The sequence below is a fragment of the Malania oleifera genome, chromosome 10, assembly GCF_029873635.1.
Source record: "Malania oleifera isolate guangnan ecotype guangnan chromosome 10, ASM2987363v1, whole genome shotgun sequence".
Lineage (NCBI taxonomy): Eukaryota > Viridiplantae > Streptophyta > Magnoliopsida > Santalales > Ximeniaceae > Malania > Malania oleifera.
This window is the reverse complement of record NC_080426.1, coordinates 43,466,065-43,478,375: the sequence shown is the minus strand read 5'-3', so window position 1 is coordinate 43,478,375 and position 12,311 is coordinate 43,466,065. Positions and strand designations below refer to the sequence as shown.

The 12,311-nt window shown below is 34.2% G+C and overlaps 1 non-coding gene across 1 annotated transcript; it reads left to right on the top strand.

Moving 5' to 3' along the window:
• The first annotated feature begins 11,889 nt into the window (after positions 1 to 11,889).
• On the top strand, positions 11,890 to 11,997 carry LOC131167161 (small nucleolar RNA R71). The gene has a single exon (XR_009140020.1). It is a non-coding gene; the product is annotated as a small nucleolar RNA R71 (small nucleolar RNA).
• The last annotated feature ends 314 nt before the right edge of the window (positions 11,998 to 12,311 follow it).

The window sequence follows — 12,311 nt, the reverse complement described above, 5'->3', positions numbered from 1 at the left end:
GGTCGACAGAGCCACTTTTGAACTACAAAATATAGTTAGCTGAATCAAAGCAATTTTGGAACCCTTTGAGGTTCGTTCGGTTGTATCTGAGTTCGATCTACTATTCATCCAGTTAAGTCGACCTAATAAAAAATGAACTTGGAAGTTCGGTCAGCTAAACCGTTGGGTGTCAGACACGAGTGAGTTCAGTCGATTGAGGAAGACATGGTAAAAAAGATATAGTAGACCAAACCTAAGTCAACAAGTTGACTATTGGTTAGTTCGGTCGACCGAGGCATTTATAACACACTGTATTCAGTCGATTGAAACTAGTTTACACTTAAGATTTTTGTCCTGATTTTGAGTGTTGTTACGTGTAGGGACCTAGGGCCTATCTAAGGTCATTTTGAGCTTATCTGTCCTATTATGCATGCAATGCATTAATTGTTACAGACCATGATTAATATTACAGACCCAAAATAAAGTGAAATAAAAATTAGAATAATAAAAACTTTGGGTCTTCATTTTCTTTCAAGTCCATGTGCAACATATGATACTTCCAAATGATCTTGCACACAAACTCATCAAGCATTAAATAACAAAGTATTTGTTATAAAAAAAAATAGGGTATGACCCATAAAGTCAACATTATTATTTCCTGCCATTCCTAGCCCATCTCTAAAACATTGTGGCACACTTTTCAAGAGTGTGAGAGAACTTTTGCCAACAAAGTACACTTCATCATCATGACTACTTGATTTCTTTCCACAATGTTGTTAACAAATGAGTCTAGCATTCTGGGTTTTTGAATGACTTCTTGATGATGTACCATGTCTACTTGACGTCTTCTAATAAAAGTACTCCATTCCTGTTGAATTCAAACTCTTCATGCTTGTCATTTGCTTAGTCCATCTTGCCTCTGAGCTTCAATTCTTGAAGCTTCTTCAATTCTCTAAGCTTTGATCAAGTTATCTTTTGAAATACATACTTTCAGGTTCTTTAAGCTTTTATTCGCTTTTTGTAGTCTTGTAATGACATGTTTACTTGAACTTGAGATTTAAAAACCTGATTCCCAAAGTATCATCACTTTCAACAAAACATGTTAAATTACCTTTGATTTGTTATCATCAAAAAAAGATTAGTAAGACATGTTAGGCAAACAATCTCCCCCTTTTTGATGATGACAAATAAGGAGCAAAAGTGAGTGAACCTTAACAAGGCTCCCCCTTACAATAAGCATATTTTTAACAATGTTTTGAAAGTACAATAATCATTCAATAGTATCAACTTCAGTTTTACGCAAGTTCATATTGCAAGATCTTATGTCATATCATATTCATTTCATATATCAACATTTCATCATATATAAGCATATATTACTCTCAATTGTATCAACCTTCTCTATTTTACTTTGCAACTTTTATGCTCAATTTTGCTTAATCTCCTTCTCCCCATTTTGACATCAATCAAACAGAGAGAAATAAATAGCAATCAAAGTCCAAGGTAGACACAAATTCATACACAAAAATATATTCATATAGAATCATAAGTGTACATAGTGTCATAAGCAATCTAAGATACATACCAAAAACAACAAATCGAAATACATCCTGAAACATAAACAAAGTGATTATATATAAATATAGCAATGAGATGCACAACAAAAATTGATATAGCACTGAATTACATCATAGCAACAGAAACATCAAGCATCAGTAGCAGCTGCATCATCATCTCCAGAACTTTCAGCATCTTCTTCATCTTTCTCTTCCTTAGATTCCTCATCAGATTCATCATTACTAGGATAATGTAAGGAACTAGCCTGATATTGTTCCAAACGATTAAGTGTTTGATCAATGTAGGAAATACTGGACTGAAATGAGGTATTACTATCCTTAAGAGATTGAAGTCCGAAGCGTACATCACTACTAAAAGTAGTAAACTGATAATGAAATGGTATGAACCATGAAGGAGCATCAATCTAAGGTTTTGGTTCCTGATCAGAAGGTGGGGCTTGCTCAGAAGCTAGCCTAGGTGGTCTTCGTCCTCTTAGAAACCAACCTTACTCATATTTCTTATAGACCATCTATTTTAGAGTTGAGGAGTTGAAAAGATTATATCGAGTTCTTTTGATGAACAACTCATTTGAACTGATGATACTAAGATGAGAAAACAAGATATTGAGAATGCCTCCATGTGGAAGAGTAACTCGATGTGCTTCCAACCTTGTCCACATCCATTTTAAAATCAAGCTGGACAAGTCAAGTTTCTTCCCTTTCAAAAGGCACCACATGATGAAGCAGTCCACATATGACATGTAATCATGTGATCCAGCCTGTGGTGTGATATTGCATGTTATGATTTTCTAAAGTATCTATGCTTGAAGGTTCAACTGAGAGTACTTAGGAGGAGTCCTGAATTGATTTGATGCTTCTACCATAATTAATGGTAAGAATTCCTCAGGGGTGAATCCTTGGTCCATGATCCAAGTACATGAGAATGTAAAACACTCAAAATCTCCTTGGCCAATACAAAGAATGGGGGTCAAGGTTTGAGGGTTTAACGAAATTCTTTGGCCTTTTACTTCGGTGGTGAGTACCATTTGATTTTCAGCCATGTTTGCATAGAAAATATTAATAAGATTTGAGTATAGACCCTTTGCTTGATAAACAACAAGATTTTTCCATCCAATTTCCCTAAACATTGGTAGAATTTTTGGAAAATTTGTTGTGAAGAAAGCCATGTCAATGATCTTACCGAGTATGGGATTAGTTGCTTGAAGATGAATATGATATCTTTGTTTGGCTTGAGGAGTAACAAGCCATTGATCAATGTTGCCTTCTTCTTGTCCAAGGGTAGAACCTCAATTCACTGCTTATTTGGTTCGTGGCATATTGACGAATGAAAGTGATAGAAACCCTAGAAATCCGAAAGGGAAGATGTGGAAAGATGATTTCCAGTTTTTTGAAAGCTAGATTTTGGGTTTAGAAGCAAGGGAGATGGAAGAAAAAGAGTTCGGGTGAGAGGAGGAGCCAAGTCCAGTTGACTGGGATGAAAGAAATTAGGGTTTCGCGCTCAAAATTTTATAAAGCCCCGATGATTCAGTCAACTAGATCTAAGAAGTCAGTTGCTTGATTTACAGAGAGGTTGAATTACTGCAAGGCAGTGACCTTTTAGTCGATTGGGAACACTAAACTCAGTCGTATGACTTCAAAAAAAAATCCAGTTTTTCTTCTTTTCTCTTCTTGTATTCTTTCTAAACCACTTCCCTATTAAGTAATAGACCAAGTTCTCTTCTTATTGATATAAACCTTTCCTCTAGAAGAGGTTTCGTGAAAATGTCCGCCCATTGGTCATTTGTATTTATGTATTCAAGAAGTATATCCTCTTTTTGCACATGATCTCATAGAAAATGATGTCTTATATCTATATGCTTGGTTCTTGATTGTGATATTGGATTTTTAGAAATGTTTATCGCACTTGTATTATCACACTTTATCGGTATGGTTGAGTATTCTAAATTAAAGTCTTTTAATTGTTGTTTCATGTAGAGAGTTTGTGCACATCAACTACTTGCTGACACATACTCAGCTTCAACAGTGGATAAGGCTACGGAGTTTTTTTTCTTGGAGAACCAAAAGATAAAAAACCGTCCTAGAAAGTGACAAGTCCCACTTGTACTTTTTCTATTTATCTTACAACTCGCATAGTCCGCATTTGAGTAACTAATCATTTCAAAATTGGTGTCCCTAGGATACCATAGCCCTAAATCAATTGTTCCTATCAAGTATCTTAGGATTTTTTTCACAGCTATTTGATGAGATTCTTTAGGAGCTGATTGAGATCGCATAAACATGCATATACGCTAAACATCATGTCCGGTCTACTAGCTATCAAGTATAACAAACTTTCTATCATACCTCGATAGTATTTCATATCTACTGGTTTTCCTTTTTCCATCCTTATCAAGGCTTATGGAAGTGCTCATTGGAGTTCCTATGGGCTTGCTACTTTCCATGTCAAATTTCTTAAGCATGTCTTTTATATATTTGGATTGATTTATAAAAGTTCTACTCTTGACTTGTTTAATTTGTAGTCCTAGGAAGTAGTTCAATTCTCCCATCATGCTTATTTCAAATTCCTCTTGCATACACTTAGCAAATTCCTTACATAAATCATTATTTGCACCAAATATGATATCATCCACATAAGTTTGGATAATTAGCATGTCTCCCTTCTTAGATTTGACGAATAGTATGCTATCTACCTTTTCTCTAGAAAATTCCTTTTCTAATAAGAATCCACTTAACCTTTTATACCAAGCCCTATGGGCTTGTTTCAAACCATACAAGGCCTTAGGTAATTTAAACACATAATCAGGATTTTGAATATCCTCAAAGCCTAGAGGTTGTGCGACATATACTTCTTTATTTATAAAACCATTTAGGAATGAACTCTTCACATCCATTTAATAAAGTTTGAATTCTTTGTGAGACGCATAAGCTAGTAGCATTCTTATGGCTTCCATGCTAGCTATGGGAGCAAACGTCTCAACATAGTCTATTCCTTCTTCTTGGTTATATTTTTTAGACACAAGTCTAGCTTTATTTCTTACCACAATTCCATTTTCATCCTTTTTATTCCTAAATACTTACTTTGTTCCAATAAATGGTTATGCCATTTAGGAACTAATTTTCATACTTTATTTTTTTCAAATTGATTTAATTCTTCTTGCACAACTACTATCCATGAATCATCTCTTAAAGCTTCTTCAACGTTCTTAGGTTCATCTTGAGATAAGAATGCATAATGATTACATAGTTTTTTTTTAGTGAAGATCTAGTAGATACAACTCGTGATGGTTCTCCTATGATTTGATCTCTAGGATGATTTCTTACAAATTTTCATTCTTTGGGTAACTCAGAATTTTTAGTAGCATCATCATTTGAAGTGAATTCATTTTTTTCTTTTTTTACTTCTATAGGGTCTAAGTCTTATGATTTTTGAGTGGTTTGAATTTCTTCAACATTTATTTTTTTATTAAATTGATTTTCCTCATCAAATGTTACATGAATTGATTCCACAATTGTAAGAGTTCTCTTATTATAGATTCTAAAAGTTGTACTCTTTAATGCATATCTTAAGAATATTCCTTCATTAGCTTTTGCATCAAATCTACTTAAATCATCTTTATCATTTAACACAAAACATTTGCATCCAAATACATGAAAGTAAGATATGTTAGGCCTTCTATCTTTTCATAGTTCATAAGGAATTTTATTAAAATTTGATCTTATTGATACTCTATTTATTACATAACATGCGGTATTTATTGCTTTAGCCCAAAAGTACTTAGGTAGGTTATGTTCATTGAGCATTGTTCTTGTCATTTCTTGAAGAGTTATATTCTTTCTTTCAACAACTCCATTTTGTTGTGGAGTTCTAGGTGCTAAAAAATTATAACATATTCCATGTTCATTACAAAATTTTTCAACTTCTTTGTTATTGAATTCTCTTCCTTGATCACTCCTAATATTTGAAACACTATATCCTTTTTCATTTTGAAGTTTCTTGCAAAAATTTATTAACATATTACAAGCCTCATCCTTGGAATCCAAAAAGAGTACCCAGGTAAACCTGGAGTAGTCATCAATTATGAAAAAAACATATTGCTTTCCTCCTATTCTTTGAGTTCTAGTAGGATCAAACAAATCTAAATGAATAAATTTTAAGGGTCTACTAGTAGAAATGTGTTTCTTCTTTTTAAATCTTGTCTTAATTTGCTTCCCAAGTTGGCAAGCATCACAAATTTTGTCTTTTATGAATTTTGTGCTTGGTAAACCTTTGACTAACTTTTTTCTAGATAAGTTTGACAATAACTCCATGCTTGCATATACCAGTCTTCTATGCCAAAGCCAACTGGCTTCATTCATGGCAGCCAAGCATGATACTTCTTGAGAGATTAGACTTTCAAGGTTTATAAAATATACATTATTTTTTCTATAAGTTGTAAATAAAACTTTATGTTTTCTTGAATTTTGAACTATGCACTTATCTTACTTAAAGACTATGTCAAACCCCTTATCACTAAGTTGACTTATACTTTAATCCATCCACTAGCAAAACATCATCAATGGTGAGGGAAGGTTCTTTACCTATTTTACCACTCCCAATGATTTTACCTTTAGTGTTGTAGCCAAAGGTGACATACCCTCCATCTTCTTGAACTAGGGTTGTGAACTTTGTTCTATCCCCAGTCATGTGTCTTGAACAACTGCTATTCAAGTACCATTTTTTCTTTGATGGAGTGGTCCTAAAGCATACCTACAAGGAAGGATTCATGGTGTTACTTTTAGAACCCAAACCTTCTGAATTCTTTTTAAGTCATATCTGTTTTTAGTATTTACTTTCCATTCATTTTTTATTTTGACATATTTCCTTTTGAGTAGACAATTAAACTTTATGTGTCTCTTATTCCTACATAAGAAGCAAGTAGTGTGTTTATGAATATTTGTAGAAGATGTACTAACATAGTACTTTGCTTCTTTTACAAAATATGAATATGTTTTTCTTATTTTTGTTTTCAATTCCATTGTAACCAATTCCTTCTTTATCACTAATCATCCTTTATTGTCCAACCATCATTTCAAAATTCTCTTTTCCTTTAGTAAAATTGTAAATGATCTTGCCTTTATCTTCAATTTTACTTTTGAGGTCATTTATTTTTAAATCTTTTTTGCTTTCACCATTTACTTGTAGTTTAACCAACTCTTGAGACCTATTATTTAAATTTCAGTTGAGAATTCTTTTCTTTTTCAATTGATTTAGAAGATTGTAACTGATTTTTCAAATTTTCATTTTGTTCGTTTAAAGTTATATTCCTTTTAGACACTTTAATGAACCTATTGTATAAGGCAAATAATTTAGCTTGGATTTCTTTGTACAAAGGTATACTATCACATGAATCATTGCATGATTCTTCACTATACTCTTCTGATGAACTATAGTAGGAGTTTACCTTAGTATTGTAAGCCATGAAGCACATGTTGGTAACTTCTTGTTCGCTTGATTCATTCTCTGATTTGTTAGAGCTTGTATCATCCCATGTAGCTTTCATTGCCTTTTTTTTTCTTCTTGTCTTTCTTCAGCCGTGGATGACTCACTCTGAAAATGAGCAGCTCGGAAGCTATCTCAAGTATAGGAGTTCGGTCATGTAATAATTAGCCCAAGAGCCAAATCGTCTCCTCAGGGAATGCATTTTAATTCCAAACTTGTGTAATTCCAAAAGAAATTAAGAAAATAAAAATTTACTAAACACAGTTCAAATTCGGGTTCTTAGAATTTTTGAGATTTTGCAATGAAACTTAAACTTAAACTAAAAATTAAACATGCATAAAATAACTAAATAAATGCCAAATTCAATACCAAAATAACGAAAAAAATAATCTTGCAATTATTCAACTAAATAAAAATTCTTACTTTAAATGTAAACCCAAGCAAGAATATACTCTAAATAAAAACATCAACTTTAATAATAAAAACACTCAAAGAAAATAATTAAATCCCTATAAAAACTTTAAATAAGAAGACAAATTGAAATTAACATTAATAATGTTTAAACAAGAATTTAAATGCAAGAGAGAGAGAGAAAGAGATAGAGAGAGATTTAAATAGAAATTTATCTAGTAAAAAGAAAGTTCTTAAATTAAACAAACTATTTTTAAACAAAAATTAATCCAAACTTTGAATAAATTAAAAACTAAACAATAAAATTAGTTTTAACAAAATTGAGTTCAAAGAAAGAGAGAGAGAGAGAGAGAGAGAGAGAGAGAGAGAGATAGATAGTCGAAAATCTAAAAGAGGCCGAGAGTCTTCTAGTGTCCTATGCATCGCTGCCTCCCGCTACCCCTCTTCCCCCATAAACCCTCCTCCTAAGCTAAAGAAAACCTAGCCTATATATAGTACAATTAAAACCTCCTCTGGCTTTTCAAAATCCCCCCAAAATAAAAACCTACAAACTAATACCCAACCAACATCTTCACACCCCAGCGCCTTTTCATGCACACTTGCATGCCCGGGTCACATCAAGACCCCGCCGACTTCAATTTTATTTTTATTTTCTTTCCTTACTTCTTCATTTCTTCCTTTTTGTTTCCCAATGCACAAAGCCAATTTTGACCATACTAAAAATTTTATCTCTCAAAGCTCAAAACAAGAAAGTTGTAGAGATCATTCTCAGATTTCCCCAAATCTTTGAATCGTCTCGATCCAAGCTCGGAAGAGAAAGTTACATCCAGATTACAAAACAATACCAAAATAGTCCATAAAAATAGCGTATGGTAACTTCACGTTTGATTTCGGCCTTGATGTAGCTAGTATCTCTCAAAATTCAAAACACAAAAATTGTAGAGCTTTTTCTTATCTTTCTACAACCTCTTGAATCATCTAAATTGAAGGTCGGATAAGAGAGTTACACATAGATTACGAAGTACCGTTGGTTTTTAGCTTCCAATAGTTGTCCTGCAATAAAAATATCAAAAATTCATAAATTACTCAATAAAACCCAAATGTTATAAATAGGACACAATGTTAAAATATTGAGAGTAATTAGGCATTTAATTAAAAATATAATTCGTAATGCATAAATTAAAGAACCTAATTACGCAATTTAAGCGCGTAATCACACCCCCAACTAAAGTTTTACTAGTCCCTGGCAAAATTAAAAAGTTTGAGAAAACTACCAAATCGTATCTACCCCCTCTTTCATGGGAAACATGGTTGCATTTACCGAATGCAACAAGGCTTTAAACCCCTAGGTCAATCATAGTGGACGAGTTGTAGTCTTATGAGGGTTTCTAGGGCGACACCCACAAACACCAATTCCAATGAATATTAAATGAATGCACATTCAACACGAATGTACCATTTCACATACATGAATATCACCAGATTACACACAAGATCATGCACAATTCACGTAGTTCTGAAGCAAGTCATTCATGCAAGTTTCATCCTTATGTAGCCGTTAAGAATAGTATACTCACATACAGTTAACTAGCAATTACAATTCAGAGTTAATGTAGCCATATAAATTCAAGTATAAACAGGTGAAATATCGAGGTATGTGTGATGTGTATGACTCGTTACACCTAAGATACCAGTAGAAACCTACAGAATGGTTGTTTTGATTCGGCCTAACTGGTATACCCTAAAAAATACTTAAAAAGAATGGGTTCACTTGTCATATGTGAGGAGGAGTGTTGCGATCAAACATCCCACATAATGCAAGGAACAAATACTAAATATATGGAGTGGACTAGTTTGAGAAGGATCTAGCCTATCTGTGAGGTGTTGGGTCCTTCACCCTAACATCTTCTTACTTACTCGCCATGTCCAACCAAGACCACCCTAGATCAACTTATTCAAAAACTTGGTGTGAATACATTTTAGGCATTAAGAGGTTGAAGAGTCTTCATATGTGGAGAACATGTGTCGTGTCCATGACTTTTTATGCATTTCTATGGAGCAGGTATTAATCTTTCATTTCATGTGCATTTCTAATTTTCTAATTCTTTCTTCTGCTCATTCTTTAATTTTTGTCTTTTCATTGTCAATTAGGACAATTATTACACTTCTTTTGTTATCTTCATACCACCCATGTGAATTAAGCTCGAACAGTAGTCCATGAACTAAGTCTATTTCTAAGGGTGGCTCAACCTTCACATCTTGAGTAGGCTACAAGACCTAGGTTTCTATCTCCCCACCAGATGTCACCCCTAGGCTAGCAAGTCAAAAACTGAGACTAGTGTACAAAGAGTATCCAGAAAAAAGAAGAAGAAGGAAAGTTGAGTTTCATGAACTTTGAGCTGATGTCAAAAACTCAAAAGAATGATAAATGACTCAACAATACCTCACAAGATGTCATAGTCGTCACAGGCACTTTCTCAGTGCTCACAAGGAACCCTAAGTGCTACAAGTCACGTGAACGTGTATTTTCAGCCTCATGAGATACCATCTAAATACAAGAGTTTATGTAACCAGATTAACATGAATGAAGGTTATATGCAAGTATGTAAAGGGTATAAATCAATTTTAATCATGGCCTAATCATCCATACTCAAATTTTTTTTTCAATGTAATTTATCATCCCCCCCCCCCCAACTAAAGTGGAACATTGCCCTCACTGTCGAAGCATAGAGGAAATAGAAAAGATGTGCACGGGGGAAGTGGAGCATACTTTGGTGGAGAAGTAAGGGAAAAAAAATACTGAAACAAAGGAAAAATGTACCCGAAAATTAACTAAAAATAAAACAAGGTAAAACAAAATAAAAATAAAGGAAAGAAAAACATCATAATCTGTCTGGCGGAGGCTTTGGAGGAATTTCATCTTGTGGGTGTAGGTCTATAAATTGAACCAACTAGTCTCCAAATTTGAGTCATCACAATGAATTAGTCTTGTTACCTGCACAAAAGTTAGCCTTAAATAAATCAATACGTTCTAAGGTACCATACAAAGCATGTGCAAACTGTCTTCCTTGTTTTAACAAGAAATGATCTTTATTTAGTATATTTTCCAGGAAAGTCACTTCTTTAAGAACCAGTCTTTCAGGCAAAGTTGTCAGAGTAGTTCCCTTTGGTTCTTTAGAAGCGTCGACATTAAAAATTTTACCTGGTTCTTTGAAAATTAAACTCTCACAAGTTTGCTCACCCTCTTTATCGGGTGTACCCATCACCTTACCACTTTGGGGATTTGCTTCAACATTGTGCTCCTTGAAATTTAGTCCAGTAGGGAATGATGGTTCCACAACTGTCAATCTCTTAGGGTAAGGTACCACAGATTGGTACTTCTTACTGGTCTCGCTCTCCACGTTAACTGAATTCTTCAATTCTTGGCTTGCTTCCTCTAATTTTTCTTTGACCTCATCTATCTCAGCTGTAACTTTAGGTGTCAGGACAACTATTGGTCTGTCAATGAGCATCTCAGGTTGAAGAACTTCTTTTCCACTTCTCGATGTAATAACGACTTCCGTTGTCTCAAAAGAAACATTAGGTATTTGTTGCTAATGGTGTTGGTATTCTTGAGGATTAGGCTGAGGTTCTACCAAAAATTCTCCTTTTTCTAAGATATTCAACTACGTACTCATCTCAATGGTGTCGCGCAATTCATGTATAGCATGAGTGTACTGATTGTTAGTTATGACATGAATCTGCGTGAGTTGTTGAAACATATTCGCCATCTGCATCATGCTATCATCAGAAGATTTCTTTGATGCAATAGGAGCTAAATTTGGTTGAAATGTTGGAGGTACATAGCTCTGAGAGATCTGTTGCGGTTGATAATGCAATTGAGGAGCTGCAATTGAGTGATATAGCGACTGCGGAGGTGGTGCATGAGATTGAGGAAATTACTGAGAGTGTGAGAAAGATGAACCAAACTGATCATTCCTCCATGAGAAGTTTGGGTGATTCCTCCATCCCGGATTATAAGTATTCGAGAATGGTTGATTTTGAGATTTGTTGATCCAATTTGCTGACTGCATTTGATCAGATCCACTCTCTTGCAATCTTGGTAAAAGCGGACAATCCTCCACTGATTTCACAGCTTTCACTTTCTCTCACTCCATAACCTCTATTTTTTTAGACAAAGAAGCAACAAGAGCCTGTAAATTCGTTTCCGCTTTGACCTCGTATCTACCTCTACCACTAATCGTTCTAAGAGGTTGTGCTGCCATTGGTGCCCGTTCATATCGTGTGTTCCATTGTTGGGCATTTTCAGCTAAATAGTCAAAGAATGATAGAGCCTCATTCGGTTCCTTGCTGAAGAACTCCCTATTGCACATAGTCTGGACAAACTGTTTACATTCAATAGTAAGGGTAGTATAAAAATGATTCACTAACTTCCAAGATTCGAATCTGTGATGTGGACATATGTTCATCAGGTCCTTAAATCTCTCCCAGCAAACCTGGAAGGTCTCATCAACTCCTTGCATGAATCAACTGATCTATTTCTGCAAAAATTGAGTTCTCTGTAAGGGAAAAAATTTATGCAGAATTTTTTTTTGCATATCAGCCAAACTAGAGATAGAATCAGGCCTAAGAGAGTTAAATCACGTCTTAACGTTGTCTTTCAATGAAAAAGAAAATAAACGCAATCTAATTGCCTGATTAGTAGCAGCCCCTTCTATGAATGTAACACATGCAAGCTTAAAATTAGATAAATGTTGATATGAATTTTCACACTCTATCCCATCAAATTGAGGTATCACAGATATCATTCTAGGCTTAATGTTAAATTCTGTGCATTCTCAGGCAATATGATACAAGATGGTTGT